This window comes from Channa argus, unplaced genomic scaffold, assembly GCF_033026475.1.
Source record: "Channa argus isolate prfri unplaced genomic scaffold, Channa argus male v1.0 Contig113, whole genome shotgun sequence".
NCBI classification, from domain to species: domain Eukaryota; kingdom Metazoa; phylum Chordata; class Actinopteri; order Anabantiformes; family Channidae; genus Channa; species Channa argus.
In genome coordinates this window covers 1-22906 of record NW_027125332.1, presented here as the reverse complement: position 1 = coordinate 22906, position 22906 = coordinate 1, and the positions used below count along the sequence as shown (strand labels likewise).

At 42.8% G+C, this 22906-nt stretch overlaps 9 non-coding genes across 9 annotated transcripts; all 9 read left to right on the top strand.

The window, feature by feature from the left end:
• Positions 1 to 853: 853 nt before the first annotated feature.
• On the top strand, positions 854 to 936 carry trnal-cag (transfer RNA leucine (anticodon CAG)). Its single transcript has one exon. It is a non-coding gene; the product is annotated as a tRNA-Leu (tRNA).
• A 341-nt stretch (positions 937 to 1277) lies between these two features.
• trnaq-uug (transfer RNA glutamine (anticodon UUG)) lies at positions 1278 to 1349 on the top strand. Its single transcript has one exon. It is a non-coding gene; the product is annotated as a tRNA-Gln (tRNA).
• A 1130-nt stretch (positions 1350 to 2479) lies between these two features.
• trnal-cag (transfer RNA leucine (anticodon CAG)) lies at positions 2480 to 2562 on the top strand. Its single transcript has one exon. It is a non-coding gene; the product is annotated as a tRNA-Leu (tRNA).
• A 341-nt stretch (positions 2563 to 2903) lies between these two features.
• On the top strand, positions 2904 to 2975 carry trnaq-uug (transfer RNA glutamine (anticodon UUG)). Its single transcript has one exon. It is a non-coding gene; the product is annotated as a tRNA-Gln (tRNA).
• A 7122-nt stretch (positions 2976 to 10097) lies between these two features.
• Positions 10098 to 10169, top strand: trnaq-uug (transfer RNA glutamine (anticodon UUG)). Its single transcript has one exon. It is a non-coding gene; the product is annotated as a tRNA-Gln (tRNA).
• Positions 10170 to 14835: 4666 nt separating this feature from the next.
• On the top strand, positions 14836 to 14918 carry trnal-cag (transfer RNA leucine (anticodon CAG)). Its single transcript has one exon. It is a non-coding gene; the product is annotated as a tRNA-Leu (tRNA).
• Positions 14919 to 19954: 5036 nt separating this feature from the next.
• trnal-cag (transfer RNA leucine (anticodon CAG)) lies at positions 19955 to 20037 on the top strand. The gene has a single exon. It is a non-coding gene; the product is annotated as a tRNA-Leu (tRNA).
• A 341-nt stretch (positions 20038 to 20378) lies between these two features.
• On the top strand, positions 20379 to 20450 carry trnaq-uug (transfer RNA glutamine (anticodon UUG)). Its single transcript has one exon. It is a non-coding gene; the product is annotated as a tRNA-Gln (tRNA).
• A 1738-nt stretch (positions 20451 to 22188) lies between these two features.
• On the top strand, positions 22189 to 22260 carry trnaq-cug (transfer RNA glutamine (anticodon CUG)). Its single transcript has one exon. It is a non-coding gene; the product is annotated as a tRNA-Gln (tRNA).
• Positions 22261 to 22906: the final 646 nt, after the last annotated feature.

Sequence of the window (22906 nt, the reverse complement as noted above, 5' to 3'; positions counted from 1 at the left end):
GGGCATGAAGTGCGATCCCAGACACAATCCCAAATTCCTAATTTATAACCCTACCCCTCGTTTTCAAGTGCTTCCCTATTTTTGTGTTTCACCCCAAACAGAGTCATAAGGTCTAGTAGTTGAAATATCTCCCTGTGAAATGCAATAAGCCTTGAAACCCCTGTCAAGCATCAGAGTGTTCAGGACTGCTTAGTAAAACCACAGACTGTTAAAACTGTTGTCTGTGTAACACTGTTCACATTTCCAGTGCACACATTCTTCATTTGGCAGCATCTGGAGATGCCCTGGTGTATAGGTAAGCACTCTGGACTGTGAATCCAGCGATCTGAGTTCAAATCACGGTGGGACCTGTTATAGTTTGGAACGAATAAAACCAGCTTGTCCTTTGAGCTGTGTTGCTGGTCTTAGGATTTAATGTGCAATAAATGCAGGCAACTTTGGCAACAGTTCTTTCTGTTGTGCTCCATTCAATGACTCTTGTATTCTATCAAATTACGGGGTTCAATTAATGTAATGCAATAATTGGATACTGGTTACTCTAAGAACTCTTTTTCTGGAGTTTGCTGAAAAAATGAATGCATATGTTAAAACTCCATGAATTGATGTCTTCCCAGCAAAGGGCAAAAGAACACCAATACCAGCTGATAGATGTGTAGTGGCTTAATCAACAAGCTCTTTTTTGCCTGAGACATCCCATACTTCACGCATCAATCACTGATGGCCAGGGTAGCAATAAACTGATAAAGAGATAGGCTGATGACGAGTTTGCACATTTGATTCACAATAATTACGCATAATCTAAACGCTGTCTTTTCGGATTTCTTTGGAGTACCAAACAACCCCCACTTCTGTTGTCAGGATGGCCGAGCGGTCTAAGGCGCTGCGTTCAGGTCGCAGTCTCTCCTGGAGGCGTGGGTTCGAACCCCACTTCTGACAAATGTTGGATTTTAGGGACAACAGCTGACACTTGGAAAACACATTCTCCCACATTAGTCAAAGGTGGGGAACCACCTATTCTCCAATGCTGCTTACCTGGAGGAATTCATAGACTTTGATGTTATACAAATTACAGTTCATCTGGATAGATGCAATGAACATCACACACAGAGGTAAGAGTGACACAGTGCTTAGATGTACCCAAATTTCCTTGTATTGACAACTTTATAGTTTGCTACATGATCACCCAATCTCCAAGTTGTCAATATGCACACAATAATGAAATGAATCAAATCGTCTGGAAGAAACTGTTCAACAAAAGTAGCCTAACAATGTGAAATGGTTCCATGTTGTAATGGGGAGCACTCTGGACTTTGAATCCAGTGATCCGAGTTCAAATCTCGGTGGAACCTACCGCTGGCTAGTTGTAGGTTTTTTTGCCCCAATGAGTGACTCAGTAACTCCACCAACTGGGAGACACACAGTGGCATTGTCAACGAGCTCATCTTGTTCCAGAGACATAGAGTACTTTGTGCAATCAACACTCATGGCAAGTGTTTAAAGAACTAATACAGGGAGAGAGATGAGGGAGAGAGATGAGGCAAAGGTTGCACAATGGTTTACGATAGACACACTCTTAAGTAAATATCCTTGCGGATCTCATTCAGATAATGCTAAAAACACATTTTGGGCATGAAGTGCGATCCCAGACACAATCCCAAATTCCTAATTTATAACCCTACCCCTCGTTTTCAAGTGCTTCCCTATTTTTGTGTTTCACACCAAACAGAGTCATAAGGTCTAGTAGTTGAAATATCTCCCTGTGAAATGCAATAAGCCTTGAAACCCCAGTCAAGCATCAGAGTGTTCAGGACTGCTCAGTAAAACCACAGACTGTTAAAACTGTTGTCTGTGTAACACTGTTCACATTTCCAGTGCACACATTCTTCATTTGGCAGCATCTGGAGATTCCCTGGTGTATAGGTAAGCACTCTGGACTGTGAATCCAGCGATCTGAGTTCAAATCACGGTGGGACCTGTTATAGTGTAGAACGAATAAAACCAGCTCGTCCTTTGAGCTGTGTTGCTGGTCTCAGGATTTAATGTGCAATAAATGCAGGCAACTTTGGCAACAGTTCTTTCTGTTGTGCTCCATTCAATGACTCTTGTATTCTATCAAATTACGGGGTTCAATTAATGTAATGCAATAATTGGATACTGGTTACTCTAAGAACTCTTTTTCTGGAGTTTGCTGAAAAAATTAATGCATATGTTAAAGCTCCATGAATTGATGTCTTCCCAGCAAAGGGCAGAAGAACACCAATACCAGCTGACAGATGTGTATTGGCTTACTCAACAAGCTCTTTTTTGCCTGAGACATCCCATACTTCACGCATCAATCACTGATGGCCAGGGTCGCAATGAACGGATAAAGAGATAGGCTGATGACGAGTTTGCACATTTGATTCACAATAATTACGCATAATCTAAACGCTGTCTTTTCGGATTTCTTTGGAGTACCAAACAACCCCCCCCTTCTGTTGTCAGGATGGCCGAGAGGTCTAAGGCGTTGCGTTCAGGTCGCAGTCTCTCCTGGAGGCGTGGGTTCGAACCCCACTTCTGACAAATGTTGGATTTTAGGGACAACAGCTGACACTTGGAAAACACATTCTCCCACATTAGTCAAAGGTGGGGAACCACCTATTCTCCAATGCTGATTACCTGGATGAATTCATAGACTTTGATGTTATACAATTTACAGTTCATCTGGATAGATGCAATGAACATCACACACAGAGGTAAGAGTGACACAGTGCTTAGATGTACCCAAACTTCCTTGTATTGACAATTTTATAGTTTGCTACATGATCACCCAATCTCCAAGTTGTCAATATGCACACAATAATGAAATTAATCAAATCGTCTGGAAGAAACTGTTCAACAAAAGTAGCTTAACAATGTGAAATGGTTCCATGGTGTAATGGGGAGCACTCTGGACTTTGAATCCAGTGATCTGAGTTCAAATCTCGGTGGAACCTACCACTGGCTAGTTGTAGGTTTTTTTGCCCCAATGAGTGACTCAGTTACTCCACCAACTGGGAGACACACAGTGGCATTGTCAACGAGCTCATCTTGTTCCAGAGACATAGAGTACTTTGTGCAATCAACACTCATGGCAAGTGTTTAAAGAACTAATACAGGGAGAGAGATGAGGCAAAGGTTGCACAATGGTTTACGATAGACACACTCTTAAGTAAATATCCTTGCGGATCTCATTCAGATAATGCTAAAAACACATTTTGGGCATGAAGTGCGATCCCAGACACAATCCCAAATTCCTAATTTATAACCCTACCCCTCGTTTTCAAGTGCTTCCCTATTTTTGTGTTTCACCCCAAACAGAGTCATAAGGTCTAGTAGTTGAAATATCTCCCTGTGAAATGCAATAAGCCTTGAAACCCCTGTCAAGCATCAGAGTGTTCAGGACTGCTTAGTAAAACCACAGACTGTTAAAACTGTTGTCTGTGTAACACTGTTCACATTTCCAGTGCACACATTCTTCATTTGGCAGCATCTGGAGATGCCCTGGTGTATAGGTAAGCACTCTGGACTGTGAATCCAGCGATCTGAGTTCAAATCACGGTGGGACCTGTTATAGTGTAGAATTAATAAAACCAGCTGGACCTTTAAGCTGGCTTGCTGTTCTCAGTAAAAAGGAGACTGTGGCCAGGAACTGATGTGGCTGATGGCACCAGATATCTAAAAGTTAAGTTCAATGAGACTGTGCAATCACTGCCTTACTCCGCAAAGTTTATGACAGCAACTGGCCCAGAGTATTTCAGGGTAATGCATAATAATCAAGTTAAGGTATGCAGGATGTGTCTACAGCCTGGGCATATCGTCAGAGATTGCCCAGATTTCACTTGTTTTAAGTGTAACAGACAGGGTCATTATGCGAGGGAGTGTGATGCCCAGGAGCATAGATGTGACTCATGCCATAGTCCACAGGAGGAATGTGTGTGTCAAAACAATGCAATAGAGTCTGGAGAGGGGCACAGGGGACTGATCCCCAATGAGGATGCTGGAATAAGGCCTCCAGAGGAGGTAGGACTGGATCTTGACAGTGAAGGAGCAAGTGAATATGAGGAGGGGGGAGGAGAGTTAATGGAGACTCAGGCCAGTGAACTGGTCCTTTCAGAGAATAAAAAGGGAAACAATGTGAATGAGATTGAGTCAAGTCTGGATCTAGTGTTGGCGGAGTGGAGTGGAGAAGTAGCCAGTCACCCTGAAGAGGGCGAGAGGGGTATGCTTCAGGCTCCTCTGTCTAGACTTCCAATTCAAGGTGAGCCATTACCTGACCCCAGAGGTATTGCTCTAGAAATTGCTGTATCGACTCCTCAGGCTGACGGTGATGAATCAGAGGCAGAGATGGACTTTCAGCAAGTAAGGCACATGAGGAAAAGAGGACAAAAGAAGTCCGGGGAAAGTGTGGCAGAGGGCAAAGGGAAAGGGAAGAAACAGGCCAGAGATAGATGACCCCCTTTTGTGTGATCCTTTTCATGCATCTCCAGTCCCAAAACCTAAACGGCCTAGGAAAGGTATGGAAAATTAAAAGACTGTGTGAAGACATGGACTGTGACATCCTGTGCGTCCAGGAATGTAGATGGACTATGGAAAAAATAGACAAAATAAATACTTTTTGGAGAGGGGATTTGTTTTATTCCCTCTCTGCTGACAAAACCGCAGGTGTAGCAGTATTTGTAAAGCCAGGTGTTTTTGAGAATGTGACAGAGGTTTTTAAGGATAACCAAGGGAGACTGTTGGTTCTAGATACTGTATATCACAATAGAAACTACAGAATTCTAAATCTATATGGCCCAAACAGTGAGGGTGAAAGGAGGGTTTTTTTTGGCCGCTGTAAAAGGTGGACGGACGATCGCTCGGTAGTGGTGGGGGACTGGAATGTTGCTCTAACTGGGCTGGATGTGAGTGCAAACAACGTTTTCAAAACAGACACTAGTAGATCGGCTGTTTTTCAGTGGATGACTGAGGGTGATTTGATTGATGCTTGGAGAGTTCTGAACCCTGGCACCCGTGCGTATTCGCGCAGGCAAGTAGTATTGGGCAAACTAAAGCAGTCTAGGATAGACCTGTGTTTGCTGGCGTCGGGCTTGATTCCTATGTTAAAAAAGTGTGAATATAATTTCTGCACATGGAGTGATCATGCCTCGCTGAATGTGACTCTTGGGGAGGGTAGCATGCAGAGGAATGGAGGGGTGTGGTGTTTTAACTCAGCCCTCCTGGAGGATTCATTTTTTAAAGATAAAATGAAGTCTTTTCTCTCTGCTCTGTGTGAAGAAAGTGAATTTGTAGTAGATATCATTGAGTGGTGGGAGCACGCCAAGTTTAAAATTAGGAGGCGCTGCATTGCACTGAGCAGAGAGAAAAGGCTAAGGGAAAGAGCTAAGGAGGCTGAGTTGAGACACCGTCTGAAAAGGGAAATTGAGCTTGTTGAAGCTGGGCATGGCCATCCCCTGGATGGCTATCTTGGACTGAGAGAGCAACTAGCACGCCTAGATGAGGAAAAATGTAAAGGGGCAGTGATCCGCAGCAAAATACAACATGTAGTGGAGGGAGAGCGCTGTACAGCATACTTTTTGGGCTTAGAAAAGAGAAGGCAGACCAAAACATACATAACAGAAATACAGGATTCTGAAGGCAATACACACACCGATTTAGTAGATATATTACAAACTATACAGGATTTTTACTCTAATCTTTTCAGTAAACAAAATATAGGAAAAGCACAAAGAGATAAAATACTTGGTAATGTCGGCTGCTCTCTCGGTCCTGAGGACGCGGCTATGTGTGATGGCGACCTCCACCCGGAGGAAATCAGTGCAGCCATTGCTGAAATGCATAGAGCTAGAAGCCCGGGTCTGGACGGCCTCTCGGCAGAGTTCTATCAGTCCTATAAGGATTTGCTATCTCCGGTCCTCTGTAGGTTGTTCTCTGCCATGCAAACGGAGAACAGATGTGCGGAGTCTTTCGTGAGAGGCGTGATCACTCTGGTTTACAAGAATAAGGGAGCCAGGACCGACTTGGGGAATTATAGGCCCATTAGTTTGCTCAATACTGACTACAAGATCCTGGCTAAGGTGCTGGCGTCCAGACTCAAAAGAGTGATTGGGTCGATAGTTGGGCCTACCCAGACTTATAGCATTCCGGGGAGGGATATTGCTGATTGTATCCTGTCAACCAGATTCTCATTTCAACAGCTAATGGCCACAGGTGGCATCTACTTGAGTGTGGACCTAGAGAAGGCGTTTGACAGGGTGAGTCACGAGTTCCTCTTTGAGTGTCTGGGGGTTTTTGGGTTCGGCCCAACTTTTCGAGCATGGGTGGAGCTGTTGTATGGCCGAGCTACTAGTGTTGTCAAATGTAATGGCTTCCTGACTGATCCCTTCCCTTTGGAGAGGTCGGTTAGGCAGGGGTGCCCCCTGTCGGCTATGCTTTATGCAATGGTGGCCGAGCCCCTAGCGAAATTAATCTTAAGCGATACAAAAATAAATGGAATACAATCACCGACTGGCTCAGACTTTAGAATTGCAATATATGCAGATGATATTAACATAATGGTTAAAGATAGGAACAGCTTGCAACGGGTGCTCGGTCACCTAACTGCATATGAGCATGCCACAGGGGCGCGAGTCAATAACAATAAATCTAAACTAATTCTTGGCCCTGGGACTGATCTAGGTGGTGAGGGGCAGGGGTTCAAAATGGGAGAGGAGGAGTTTAAACTCCTGGGAGTCTACATGGGACCTCAAATGGAGGCAAGCATTCGAAGAACCTGGTTGGAGCATATTGCGTGGTGTAGATCTAGGCTCGGACTGTGGAAGATGAGAGGGTTGGGTTTGAGAGGGAAGGTAATAATAGTGAATTCTGTAATAGTACCGAGGCTGGTTTACGCCATGCAAGTCTGTCACCTGCCGGGCGATTTGTTGGTCCTCCTGAGCAGAGCCATAGAAGACTTCCTGTGGAAAGGAAGAGCGATGAAGATTGCACATAATACACTGGTTGGGCCATATAAAAAAGGTGGGTTACAGCTGTGTGATTTAAAAACAAAAATTAAATCACTTAGAATTAAGCTATATAAGAAGCTTTTGGACAAGTCAGCATGTGGTATATGGCAGGACTATATGTGGTTAGACATAAGGAATAGGGGGACGGGTGGGATTTTCAACCTGTGCAGCGTCGAGCTGGCGCGGCATGTGCCCGGAGCGTGCATGCTATTCCAGGAGGCGGCAGAGGCATGGGCTGATGTCCTGCCTCACCTGCAGTGCATGGTGACTAATAAGTGGGATGTGTTGAACCAACCCATCTTTGGAAATCCCTGCCTGCAGGGTCGGGCAGGCCTCCTGAAGAACCGGGGTGTGCTGGGGAAAGCGGTGCAACAGGTGAGAGATCTTTTAAACCAAGACGGGGTGTTTGATGAGGATGAGGTGTTTTTTAGAGCGAAAGGAAAAGGATACAAAATCTCAAGGTCAGTTATCCGGGAATTAGGGAGAGAATTCCATCAGGGGTGGCCACAGAGATGGAGAGAAGTTTTACAGGGGACACAAGATGGTCTGGGGGGAGGGGATGGAATTGTTTTCACCTTGTCATGTGATATAAAGAACAGGAATCTGATAGAATTACCTACTAAATTCTGGTACTCAGTCCTATTAAAGAATATATTCAAACAACCTGCAGCCAACACAGCGTGGAGCCAGATTTTTCCCTCCCGTTCCATTACTGATATATGGGAAAATGTATACATGCACTGGATGACGCCAGCCATTGCTAACACAAATTTTCTGTTGATGCACAGAAGAGTGTTGGTGTCTGTCGTCCTCCACCGAATTAATTGTGATATACATTCAAGAACGTGTGCGGTGTGTGAATGGGAGGATGAAGACTTTGATCATCTTATGCTGCATTGTAGGGTAGCACGGGTTTTTAGAGATTGGGTGAGGACAGTTCTAACTGAGAAATGTAAAGTGATCGGGTTGGAAGGAGTGAAATGGAGCTGGGTGTGGTGTTTTGGGGTTGAGAAAACGGAAAAAGGCATAAACGTGGATATGGTGAATTTGGTATTGAGTGTGGCGCGTCATGTTTTATATATTGCAAGAAACCATGCACTTTTTGGGGGTAAAATAATAAGTAGAACGGCACTGTGTAAGAATTTGGTTAAATGCTATTTGAAAATCTTTTATGAAGCGGATAAGGATGGTTTTGAAAGAAGGTGGGGGGCGAAGAATGATCTATGTGGTGTAGATAGAGAAGGGCGGATGTTGGTGGATTTTGGTGAATGGTAGGTTGGGATAAAATGGGTAGGGGTTTACTCCTGTTTGGGTCTTTTTGTGTTTAATATGTGTGTATAATTTGAGATGTTTTTTCATAATTTTGTTCTGTTTTGAAATGGGAAATGAATATACAAATGTAAAATATGTATGTTATTTTCTGATTTTAAGCACCTTTGTATTTGTCTTCACCAAAATGTAAAAGAGTATTTTTGATAATAAAAAGAGAAAAAAAAAATGGTGAGCACTCTGGACTTTGAATCCAGTGATCCGAGTTCAAATCTCGGTGGAACCTACCGCTGGCTAGTTGTAGGTTTTTTTGCCCCAATGAGTGACTCAGTTACTCCACCAACTGGGAGACACACAGTGGCATTGTCAACGAGCTCATCTTGTTCCAGAGACATAGAGTACTTTGTGCAATCAACACTCATGGCAAGTGTTTAAAGAACTAATACAGGGAGAGAGATGAGGCAAAGGTTGCACAATGGTTTCCGATAGACACACTTTTAAGTAAATATCCTTGCGGATCTCATTCAGATAATGCTAAAAACACATTTTGGGCATGAAGTGCGATCCCAGACACAATCCCAAATTCCTAATTTATAACCTTACCCCTCGTTTTCAAGTGCTTCCTTATTTTTGTGTTTCACCCCAAACAGAGTCATAAGGTCTAGTAGTTGAAATATCTCCCTGTGAAATGCAATAAGCCTTGAAACCCCTGTCAAGCATCAGAGTTTTCAGGACTGCTCAGTAAAACGACAGACTGTTAAAACTGTTGTCTGTGTAACACTGTTGACATTTCCAGTGCACACATTCTTCATTTGGCAGCATCTGGAGATTCCCTGGTGTATAGGTAAGCACTCTGGACTGTGAATCCAGCGATCTGAGTTCAAATCACGGTGGGACCTGTTATAGTGTAGAACGAATAAAACCAGCCTGTCCTTTGAGCTGTGTTGCTGGTCTCAGGATTTAATGTGCAATAAATGCAGGCAACTTTGGCAACAGTTCTTTCTGTTGTGTGTGTACCAAATGACGTGGTTCAATTAATGTAATGCAATAATTGGATACTGGTTACTCTAAGAACTCTTTTTCTGGAGTTTGCTGAAAAAATGAATGCATATGTTAAATCTCCATGAATTGATGTCTTCCCAGCAAAGGGCAGAAGAACACCAATACCAGCTGACAGATGTGTAGTGGCTTAATCAACAAGCTCTTTTTTGCCTGAGACATCCCATACTTCACGCATCAATCACTGATGGCCAGGGTAGCATGAACTGATAAAGAGATAGGCTGATGACGAGTTTGCACATTTGATTCACAATAATTACGCATAATCTAAACGCTGTCTTTTCGGATTTCTTTGGAGTACCAAACAACCCCCCCCTTCTGTTGTCAGGATGGCCGAGCTGTCTAAGGTGCTGCGTTCAGGTTGAAGTCTCTCCTGGAGGCGTGGGTTCGAATCCCACTTCTGACAAATGTTGGATTTTAGGGACAACAGCTGACACTTGGAAAACACATTCTCCCACATTAGTCAAAGGTGGGGAACCACCTATTCTCCAATGCTGCTTACCTGGATGAATTCATAGACTTTGATGTTATACAAGTTACAGTTCATCTGGATAGATGCAATGAACATCACACACAGAGATAAGAGTGACACAGTGCTTAGATGTACCCAAACTTCCTTGTATTGACAATTTTATAGTTTGCTACATGATCACCCAATCTCCAAGTTGTCAATATGCACACAATAATGAAATGAATCAAATTGTCTGGAAGAAACTGTTCAACAAAAGTAGCCTAACAGTGTGAAATGGTTCCATGGTGTAATGGTGAGCACTCTGGACTTTGAATCCAGTGATCCGAGTTCAAATCTCGGTGGAACCTACCGCTGGCTAGTTGTAGGTTTTTTTGCCCCAATGAGTGACTCAGTTACTCCACCAACTGGGAGACACACAGTGGCATTGTCAACGAGCTCATCTTGTTCCAGAGACATAGAGTACTTTGTGCAATCAACACTCATGGCAAGTGTTTAAAGAACTAATACAGGGAGAGAGATGAGGCAAAGGTTGCACAATGGTTTCCGATAGACACACTCTTAAGTAAATATCCTTGCGGATCTCATTCAGATAATGCTAAAAACACATTTTGGGCATGAAGTGCGATCCCAGACACAATCCCAAATTCCTAATTTATAACCCTACCCCTCGTTTTCAAGTGCTTCCCTATTTTTGTGTTTCACCCCAAACAGAGTCATAAGGTCTAGTAGTTGAAATATCTCCCTGTGAAATGCAATAAGCCTTGAAACCCCTGTCAAGCATCAGAGTGTTCAGGACTGCTCAGTAAAACCACAGACTGTTAAAACTGTTGTCTGTGTAACACTGTTCACATTTCCAGTGCACACATTCTTCATTTGGCAGCATCTGGAGATTCCCTGGTGTATAGGTAAGCACTCTGGACTATGAATCCAGCAATCTGAGTTCAAATCACGATGGGACCTGTTATAGTGTAGAATTAATAAAACCAGCTGGACCTTTAAGCTGGCTTGCTGTTCTCAGTAAAACGGAGACTGTGGCCAGGAACTGATGTGGCTGATGGCACCAGATATCTAAAAGTTAAGTTCAATGAGACTGTGCAATCACTGCCTTACTCCGCAAAGTTTATGACAGCAACTGGCCCAGAGTATTTCAGGGTAATGCATAATAATCAAGTTAAGGTATGCAGGATGTGTCTACAGCCTGGGCATATCGTCAGAGATTGCCCAGATTTCACTTGTTTTAAGTGTAACAGACAGGGTCATTATGCGAGGGAGTGTGATGCCCAGGAGCATAGATGTGACTCATGCCATAGTCCACAGGAGGAATGTGTGTGTCAAAACAATGCAATAGAGTCTGGAGAGGGGCACAGGGGACTGATCCCCAATGAGGATGCTGGAATAAGGCCTCCAGAGGAGGTAGGACTGGATCTTGACAGTGAAGGAGCAAGTGAATATGAGGAGGGGGGAGGAGAGTTAATGGAGACTCAGGCCAGTGAACTGGTCCTTTCAGAGAATAAAAAGGGAAACAATGTGAATGAGATTGGGTCAAGTCTGGATCTCGTGTTGGCGGAGTGGAGTGGAGAAGTAGCCAGTCACCCTGAAGAGGGCGAGAGGGGTATGCTTCAGGCTCCTCTGTCTAGACTTCCAATTCAAGGTGAGCCATTACCTGACCCCAGAGGTATTGCTCTAGAAATTGCTGTATCGACTCCTCAGGCTGACGGTGATGAATCAGAGGCAGAGATGGACTTTCAGCAAGTAAGGCACATGAGGAAAAGAGGACAAAAGAAGTCCGGGGAAAGTGTGGCAGAGGGCAAAGGGAAAGGGAAGAAACAGGCCAGAGATAGATGACCCCCTTTTGTGTGATCCTTTTCATGCATCTCCAGTCCCAAAACCTAAACGGCCTAGGAAAGGTATGGAAAATTAAAAGACTGTGTGAAGACATGGACTGTGACATCCTGTGCGTCCAGGAATGTAGATGGACTATGGAAAAAATAGACAAAATAAATACTTTTTGGAGAGGGGATTTGTTTTATTCCCTCTCTGCTGACAAAACCGCAGGTGTAGCAGTATTTGTAAAGCCAGGTGTTTTTGAGAATGTGACAGAGGTTTTTAAGGATAACCAAGGGAGACTGTTGGTTCTAGATACTGTATATCACAATAGAAACTACAGAATTCTAAATCTATATGGCCCAAACAGTGAGGGTGAAAGGAGGGTTTTTTTTGGCCGCTGTAAAAGGTGGACGGACGATCGCTCGGTAGTGGTGGGGGACTGGAATGTTGCTCTAACTGGGCTGGATGTGAGTGCAAACAACGTTTTCAAAACAGACACTAGTAGATCGGCTGTTTTTCAGTGGATGACTGAGGGTGATTTGATTGATGCTTGGAGAGTTCTGAACCCTGGCACCCGTGCGTATTCGCGCAGGCAAGTAGTATTGGGCAAACTAAAGCAGTCTAGGATAGACCTGTGTTTGCTGGCGTCGGGCTTGATTCCTATGTTAAAAAAGTGTGAATATAATTTCTGCACATGGAGTGATCATGCCTCGCTGAATGTGACTCTTGGGGAGGGTAGCATGCAGAGGAATGGAGGGGTGTGGTGTTTTAACTCAGCCCTCCTGGAGGATTCATTTTTTTAAAGATAAAATGAAGTCTTTTCTCTCTGCTCTGTGTGAAGAAAGTGAATTTGTAGTAGATATCATTGAGTGGTGGGAGCACGCCAAGTTTAAAATTAGGAGGCGCTGCATTGCACTGAGCAGAGAGAAAAGGCTAAGGGAAAGAGCTAAGGAGGCTGAGTTGAGACACCGTCTGAAAAGGGAAATTGAGCTTGTTGAAGCTGGGCATGGCCATCCCCTGGATGGCTATCTTGGACTGAGAGAGCAACTAGCACGCCTAGATGAGGAAAAATGTAAAGGGGCAGTGATCCGCAGCAAAATACAACATGTAGTGGAGGGAGAGCGCTGTACAGCATACTTTTTGGGCTTAGAAAAGAGAAGGCAGACCAAAACATACATAACAGAAATACAGGATTCTGAAGGCAATACACACACCGATTTAGTAGATATATTACAAACTATACAGGATTTTTACTCTAATCTTTTCAGTAAACAAAATATAGGAAAAGCACAAAGAGATAAAATACTTGGTAATGTCGGCTGCTCTCTCGGTCCTGAGGACGCGGCTATGTGTGATGGCGACCTCCACCCGGAGGAAATCAGTGCAGCCATTGCTGAAATGCATAGAGCTAGAAGCCCGGGTCTGGACGGCCTCTCGGCAGAGTTCTATCAGTCCTATAAGGATTTGCTATCTCCGGTCCTCTGTAGGTTGTTCTCTGCCATGCAAACGGAGAACAGATGTGCGGAGTCTTTCGTGAGAGGCGTGATCACTCTGGTTTACAAGAATAAGGGAGCCAGGACCGACTTGGGGAATTATAGGCCCATTAGTTTGCTCAATACTGACTACAAGATCCTGGCTAAGGTGCTGGCGTCCAGACTCAAAAGAGTGATTGGGTCGATAGTTGGGCCTACCCAGACTTATAGCATTCCGGGGAGGGATATTGCTGATTGTATCCTGTCAACCAGATTCTCATTTCAACAGCTAATGGCCACAGGTGGCATCTACTTGAGTGTGGACCTAGAGAAGGCGTTTGACAGGGTGAGTCACGAGTTCCTCTTTGAGTGTCTGGGGGTTTTTGGGTTCGGCCCAACTTTTCGAGCATGGGTGGAGCTGTTGTATGGCCGAGCTACTAGTGTTGTCAAATGTAATGGCTTCCTGACTGATCCCTTCCCTTTGGAGAGGTCGGTTAGGCAGGGGTGCCCCCTGTCGGCTATGCTTTATGCAATAGTGGCCGAGCCCCTAGCGAAATTAATCTTAAGCGATACAAAAATAAATGGAATACAATCACCGACTGGCTCAGACTTTCGAATTGCACAATATGCAGATGATATTAACATAATGGTTAAAGATAGGAACAGCTTGCAACGGGTGCTCGGTCACCTAACTGCATATGAGCATGCCACAGGGGCGCGAGTCAATAACAATAAATCTTCAGTGTTCAGGACTGCTCAGTAAAACCACAGACTGTTAAAACTGTTGTCTGTGTAACACTGTTCACATTTCCAGTGCACACATTCTTCATTTGGCAGCATCTGGAGATTCCCTGGTGTATAAGTAAGCACTCTAGACTGTGAATCCAGCGATCTGAGTTCAAATCACGGTGGGACCTGTTATAGTGTAGAACGAATAAAACCAGCTCGTCCTTTGAGTTGTGTTGCTGGTCTCAGGATTTAATGTGCAATAAATGCAGGCAACTTTGACAACAGTTCTTTCTGTTGTGCTCCATTCAATGACTCTAGTACTCAGTAACACCACAGACTGTTAAAACTGTTGTCTGTGTAACACTGTTCACATTTCCAGTGCACACATTCTTCATTTGGCAGCATCTGGAGATTCCCTGGTGTATAGGTAAGCACTCTGGACTGTGAATCCAGCGATCTGAGTTCAAATTACGGTGGGACCTGTTATAGTGTAGAACGAATAAAACCAGCTCGTCCTTTGAGTTGTGTTGCTGGTCTCAGGATTTAATGTGCAATAAATGCAGGCAACTTTGGCAACAGTTGTTTCTTTTGTGCTCCATTCAATGACTCTAGTACTCTACCAAATGACGTGGTTCAATTAATGTAATGCAATAATTGGATACTGGTTTCTCTAAGAACTCTTTTTCTGGAGTTTGCTGAAAAAATTAATGCATATGTTAAAGCTCCATGAATTGATGTCTTCCCAGCAAAGGGCAAAAGAACACCAATACCAGCTGATAGATGTGTAGTGGCTTAATCAACAAGCTCTTTTTTGCCTGAGACATCCCATACTTCACGCATCAATCACTGATGGCCAGGGTAGCAATGAACTGATAAAGAGATAGGCTGATGACGAGTTTGCACATTTGATTCACAATAATTACGCATAATCTAAACGCTGTCTTTTCGGATTTCTTTGGAGTACCAAACAACCCCCCCTTCTGTTGTCAGGATGGCCGAGCGGTCTAAGGCGCTGCGTTCAGGTCGCAGTCTCTCCTGGAGGCGTGGGTTCGAATCCCACTTCTGACAAATGTTTGATTTTAGGGACAACAGCTGACACTTGGAAAACACATTCTCCCACATTAGTCAAAGGTGGGGAACCACCTATTCTCCAATGCTGCTTACCTGGATGAATTCATAGACTTTGATGTTATACAAGTTACAGTTCATCTGGATAGATGCAATGAACATCACACACAGAGGTAAGAGTGACACAGTGCTTAGATGTACCCAAACTTCCTTGTATTGACAACTTTATAGTTTGCTACATGATCACCCAATCTCCAAGTTGTCAATATGCACACAATAATGAAATTAATCAAATCGTCTGGAAGAAACTGTTCAACAAAAGTAGCCTAACAATGTGAAATGGTTCCATGGTGTAATGGGGAGCACTCTGGACTTTGAATCCAGGGATCTGAGTTCAAATCTCGGTGGTACCTACCGCTGGCTAGTTGTAGGTTTTTTTGCCCCAATGAGTGACTCAGTTACTCCACCAACTGGGAGACACACAGTGGCATTGTCAACGAGCTCATCTTGTTCCAGAGACATAGAGTACTTTGTGCAATCAACACTCATGGCAAGTGTTTAAAGAACTAATACAGGGAGAGAGATGAGGCAAAGGTTGCACAATGGTTTACGATAGACACACTCTTAAGTAAATATCCTTGCGGATCTCATTCAGATAATGCTAAAAACACATTTTGGTCATGAAGTGCGATCCCAGACACAATCCCAAATTCCTAATTTATAACCCTACCCCTCGTTTTCAAGTGCTTCCCTATTTTTGTGTTTCACCCCAAACAGAGTCATAAGGGCTAGTAGTTGAAATATCTCCCTGTGAAATGCAATAAGCCTTGAAACCCCTGTCAAGCATCAGAGTGTTCAGGACTGCTCAGTAAAACCACAGACTGTTACAACTGTTGTCTGTGTAACACTGTTCACATTTCCAGTGCGCATATTCTTCATTTGGCAGCATCTGAAGTTTCCTTGGTGTATAGGTAAGCACTCTGGACTGTGAATCCAGCGATCTGAGTTCAAATCAACAAGAGGAGTTAATCATAATAACCTAATAAAAGTTAAGACTACTCCTCTTACAGAACAAAACCCCAAAACTATTAAATGTGTATTATTAAATATCAGATCTCTCTCTTCTAAATCTCTGTTAGTAAATGACTTAATAAGTGATCATCAATTCGATTTATTTTGTCTCACTGAAACTTGGTTGCAGCAGGAAGAATATGTCAGTTTAAATGAGTCAACACCCCCAAGTCATATTAATTATCATGTTCCTAGAAGCACAGGCCGAGGTGGAGGAGTTGCAGCAATCTTCCATTCTAGCTCATCAATAAACCCTAGACCTAAACATAGTTATAACTCATTTGAAAGCCTTACTCTTAGCCTTTCACACCCACTATTATTTGTTATCGTGTACCGTCCTCCAGTCCCTTATTCAGAGTTTTTGATTGAATTTTCTGATTTTCTATCTGATTTAGTGCTTAGTACAGATAAAGTCATTATAGTGGGTGACTTTAACATTCATGTAGATGCTGACAGTAACTGCCTGAGCACTGCGTTTAATTCATTATTAGATTCAATTGGTTTTTCCCAAAATGTAAATAAACCCACTTACTGTTTTAGTCACACGTTAGACCTTGTCCTTACGTATGGAATTGAAGCGGATAATTTAACCATATTTCCTCACAACTCTCTTCTGTCTTACCATTTTTTAATAACATTTGAATTTACAATAACAGACTATATAGCAGTTATAAAACTGAAAAATTCCACTATAGCAGATGCTTAAGTGAAAAAGCTGTCAACAAATTTAAAGAAATTATTTCTTCATCATTTGCTTCACCATATGTTAATACAATGGAAAGTAGTCTCCTTAATGTTACTCCTGCACAAGTAGATTATCTTGTTGACAATTCTGCAGCCTCACTACGTACAATACTCGATAGTGTTGCCCCTCTAAAAAAGAAGGCAGTAAACCAGCAGAGGCGATCTCCATGGTATAGTTCACAAACACGCAACTTAAAACAGGAAACATGAAAGTTAGAAAGGAAGTGGCGTTCCAGAAAGTTAGAAGAATCTCATTTAGCCTGGAAAAATAGTTTAAAAATGTACAAAAAAGCTCTCAGTGATGCCAGAACAGCATATTATTCATCATTAATAGAAGAAAACAAGAACAACCCCCGGTTTCTGTTCAGCACTGTAGCCAGGCTGACTAAGAGCCATAGTTCTGTTGAGCCTAGTTTTCCCTTAACTTTGAGCAGCAATGACTTCATGACCTTCTTTATGAATAAAATTGTAGCTATTAGAGAACGAATTCACCAGATCCTCCCCCCAAAAATTACAGATAGATCTTCATGTACAGCAGTGCTAGAGTCATCGATAAGGCCCCAATCCCTGTTAGACTGGTTTTTACCCATAGATCTCTCTGAGCTAACTTCAATTATTAACTCATCTAAACCAACAACCTGTCTGCTAGACCCTATTCCAACTAAGCTGCTCAAGGAAGTTTTACCCTTAATAGATGCATTCATATTAGATATCATAAATCTATCTTTAGAAACAGGCTATGTACCACAGGCCTATAAGGTAGCTGTAATTAAACCATTACTTAAAAAAACCCTGTCTTGACCCAGGTGTTTTAGCCAATTACAGACCAATATCTAATCTCCCCTTTATTTCTAAAATAATTGAAAAAGTAGTCGCAAAACAATTATGTGATCACCTTCATAGGAATAATTTGTATGAAGACTTTCAGTCAGGATTTAGAGTTCATCATAGTACAGAAACAGCACTGGTAAAAGTCACCAACGATCTTCTCATGGCCTCAGATACTGGACTCATCTCTATACTTGTTCTGTTAGATCTTAGTGCTGCATTTGATACCATTGATCATAACATTTTATTACAGAGACTGGAACATGAAATTGGAATTACAGGAACTGCACTAGGTTGGTTTAAATCTTATCTATCTGATAGATTTCAATTTGTTCATGTTAATGATGAATCCTCCATGCACACAAAGGTTAGCTATGGAGTTCCACAAGGCTCTGTGTTAGGACCAATACTTTTTACTTTATATGTGTCTCCTTTAGGCAACATTATTAGAAAACACTCCATAAATTTCCACTGTTATGCTGATGATACCCAGCTATATTTATCTATGGAACCAGATGAAAATAATCAGGTAATAAAGCTTCAAGCATGCCTACAAGACATAAAGGCCTGGATGTCCCACAATTTTTTACTTTTAAACTCAGACAAAACTGAAGTCATAGTATTTGGGCCCAAAAATCTCAGAGATATGATGTCCAACCATATTGTTACACTAGATGGCATAAGTCTGGCCTCCAGTACTACTGCAAGGAACCTTGGAGTTATGTTTGATCAGGATCTGTCCTTTAACTCACATATAAAACAAATCTCTAGAACAGCCTTCTTCCACCTACGGAACATTGCCAAAATTAGGAGCATCCTGTTTCAAAGTGATGCCGAAAAACTGGTCCATGCATTTGTTACCTCTAGGTTGGACTACTGTAATTCCCTACTTTCAGGATGCCCCAGTAACTCCCTAAAGAGCCTGCAATTAATCCAAAATGCTGCAGCAAGAGTGCTGACTGGAACTAGCAAGAGAGATCATATTTCACCTTCACTAGCTTCTCTCCATTGGCTTCCAATTAAATGTAGAATAGAATTTAAAACCCTGCTTCTTACATATAAAGCTCTGAATGGTCAGGCTCCATCATATATAGAAGACCTCATAGCACCACATCATCCCAGTAGACCACTTCGCTCTCAGAATGCAGGCCTACTTGTGGTTCCCAGAGTTTCCAAAAGTAGAATGGGAGGTAGAGCCTTTAGCTATCAAGCTCCTCTCTTGTGGAACCAGCTCCCAGTTCACATTGGGGAAACAGACACCCTCTCTACGTTTAAGTCTAGGCTTAAAACCTTCCTTTTTAATAAAGCATATAGTTAGTTATAGTTATGCTGCCATAGGCTTAGACTGCTGGGGGACCCACCCCCCAATGCACTGAGCTCCTTTCCTCCTCTTGACCTCTCTCCTCTCCTCTTATCCCGCAATTGTCACCACTGTATGTCATTAACTCTGTGTGTTCTCTCCCGTAGTTGTCTTTGTCCTCCTCTGTCCCCTTCTCTCTGTCCCTTTCTGCAGGTGTCCCCCGACTTTGAAGCTGTGTGTCTTCCAGCGTGAAGCTACTGGTCCTACCAATCTGCCCGATGTTTTGTTAATGCTTTTTGTTGCTCTGTTCTTTTCTCTCTCCCCTTTCCACTCACCCCAACCGGTCGAGGCAGATGGCCGTCCACCCTGAGCCTGGTTCTGCTGGAGGTTTCTTCCGTTAAAGGGAGTTTTTCCTCTCCACTGTTGCCTATGGCTTGCTCCAGGGGGAATTGTTGGGTTCTCTTTATATATCTTTATAATCTTGACTTTATTCTGTAAAGTGCCCTGAGATGACTTTGTTGTGAATTGGCGCTATATAAATAAAGTTGAATTGAATTGAATTGAATTGAATTGAAATCACGGTGGGACCTGTTATAGTGTAGAACGAATAAAACCAGCTTGTCCTTTGAGCTGTGTTGCTGGTCTCAGGATTTAATGTGCAATAAATGCAGGCAACTTTGGCAACAGTTCTTTCTGTTGTGCTCCATTCAATGACTCTAGTACTCTATCAAATGACGGGGTTCAATTAATGTAATGCAATAATTGGATACTGGTTACTCTAAGAACTCTTTTTCTGGAGTTTGCTGAAAAAATGAATGCATACGTTAAAGCTCCATGAATTGATGTCTTCCCAGCAAAGGGCAGAAGAACACCAATACCAGCTGATAGATGTGTAGTGGCTTAATCAACAAGCTCTTTTTTGCCTGACACATCCCATACTTCACGCATCAATCACTGATGGCCAGGGTAGCAATGAACTGATAAAGAGATAGGCTGATGACGAGTTTGCACATTTGATTCACAATAATTACGCATAATCTAAACGCTGTCTTTTCGGATTTCTTTGGAGTACCAAACAACCCCCCCTTCTGTTGTCAGGATGGCCGAGAGGTCTAAGGCGCTGCGTTCAGATCGCAGTCTCTCCTGGAGGCGTGGGTTAGAATCCCACTTCTGACAAATGTTGGATTTTAGGGACAACAGCTGACACTTGGAAAACACATTCTCCCACATTAGTCAAAGGTGGGGAACCACCTATTCTCCAATGCTGCTTACCTGGATGAATTCATAGACTTTGATGTTATACAAGTTACAGTTCATCTGGATAGATGCAATGAATATCACACACAGAGATAAGAGTGACACAGTGCTTAGATGTACCCAAACTTCCTTGTATTGACAATTTTATAGTTTGCTACATGATCACCCAATCTCCAAGTTGTCAACATGCACACAATACTGAAATGAATCAAATCGTCTGGAAGAAACTGCTCAACAAAAGTAGCCTAACAATGTGAAATGGTTCCATGGTGTAATGGTGAGCACTCTGGACTTTGAATCCAGTGATCCGAGATCAAATCTCGGTGGAACCTACCGCTGGCTAGTTGTAGGTTTTTTTGCCCCAATGAGTGACTCAGTTACTCCACCAACTGGGAGACACACAGTGGCATTGTCAACGAGCTCATCTTGTTCCAGAGACATAGAGTACTTTGTGCAATCAACACTCATGGCAAGTGTTTAAAGAACTAATACAGGGAGAGAGATGAGGCAAAGGTTGCACAATGGTTTACGATAGACACACTCTTAAGTAAATATCCTTGCGGATCTCATTCAGATAATGCTAAAAACACATTTTGGGCATGAAGTGCGATCCCAGACACAATCCCAAATTCCTAATTTATAACCCTACCCCTCGTTTTCAAGTGCTTCCCTATTTTTGTGTTTCACCCCAAACAGAGTCATAAGGGCTAGTAGTTGAAATATCTCCCTGTGAAATGCAATAAGCCTTGAAACCCCTGTCAAGCATCAGAGTGTTCAGGACTGCTCAGTAAAACCACAGACTGTTACAACTGTTGTCTGTGTAACACTGTTCACATTTCCAGTGCGCATATTCTTCATTTGGCAGCATCTGGAGATTCCCTGGTGTATAGGTAAGCACTCTGGACTGTGAATCCAGCAATCTGAGTTCAAATTACGGTGGGACCTGTTATAGTGTAGGACGAATAAAACCAGCTCGTCCTTTGAGCTGTGTTGCTGGTCTCAGGATTTAATGTGCAATAAATGCAGGCAACTTTGGCAACAGTTCTTTCTGTTGTGCTCCATTCAATGACTCTAGTACTCTATCAAATTAAGGGGTTCAATTAATGTAATGCGATAATTGGATACTGGTTACTCTAAGAACTCTTTTTCTGGAGTTTGCTGAAAAAATGAATGCATATGTTAAAGCTCCATGAATTGATGTCTTCCCAGCAAAGGGCAAAAGAACACCAATACCAGCTGATAGATGTGTAGTGGCTTAATCAACAAGCTCTTTTTTGCCTGAGACATCCCATACTTCACGCATCAATCACTGATGGCCAGGGTAGCAATGAACTGATAAAGAGATAGGCTGATGACGAGTTTGCACATTTGATTCACAATAATTACGCATAATCTAAACGCTGTCTTTTCGGATTTCTTTGGAGTACCAAACAACCCCCCCCTTCTGTTGTCAGGATGGCCGAGCGGTCTAAGGCGCTGCGTTCAGGTAGCAGTCTCTCCTGGAGGCGTGGGTTGGAATCCCACTTCTGACAAATGTTGTTTTTTAAGGACAACAGCTGACACTTGGAAAACACATTGGATCCATTCTCCCACATTCGTCAGAGGTAGGGAACCACCTATTCTCCAAGACTGCTTACCTGGATAAGGTGTGTTCAATAAGACAGAAAGTGCAGGAGCAATGGGTAAAGCACGGATAGCTGACAAGCAAGCAGGGCTGTGTAGCTCAAGGAGCATGGCTTTGGCACTCCACTAGTTACATATCAAAGGTAGTCTTTCATCTATGCGCTATAATCACTAATGAGAGTCCATTTGAGACTGACTCTATTGGCCAAATCCATAGATTTTGATGTTATACAAGTTACATTGCATCTGGATAGATGCAATGAACATCACACACTGAGATAAAAGTGACACAGTGCTTAGATGTACCCAAACCGCCTCGTATTGACATTTTTTTAGTTTGCTACATGATCAGCCAAATCTCCAAGTTGTCAAGTTGGAGACAATAATGAAATGAATCAAATTGTGTGGAAGAACTTGTTCAACAACATTAAGCTAGCAATGTGGAAAGGTTCCATGGTGTAATGGTGAGCACTCTGGACTCTGAATCCAGCGATCCGAGTTCAAATCTCGGTGGGACCTACTGTTGGCAGGTTGTAGCTTTCCTCGATCCAATGAATGACTCGGTTACTCCACCAACTGGGAGACTCACAGTGGCATTGTCATGGAGCTCATCTTGTTCCAGAAACAGAATACTATGTGCACTAAACACTCATGACAATTCCAAAAAAACTGATACCGGCACAGAAATGACGCCAAGCCTGCACGATGGTTTAAAATAATAATCCTTGCTGATCTCTGTCACATAATGCTAAAAAGACATTTTGGGCATGAAGTGCGATCCCACACACAATCCCCAATTCCTCTTTTATAACCCTACCCTAGTTTTCAAGTGCTTCCTTATTTTTGTCATAAGGGTTAGTATTTGAAATATATTAAAAATAGTGTCTGTGTAACACTGTTCACTTTTCCAGTGCACACTTGCTTCATTTGGCAGCATCTGGAGATTCCCTGGTGTATAGGTAAGCACTCTGGACTATGAATCCAGCAATCTGAGTTCAAATCACGATGGGACCTGTTATACTGTAGAATAAATAAAACCAGCTGGACCTTTAAGCTGGCTTGCTGTTCTCAGGTTTTAATGTGCAATAAATGCAGGCAACTTTGGCAACAGTTCTTTCTCTTATGCTCCATTCAATGACTTTAGTACTCTACCAAATGACGTGGT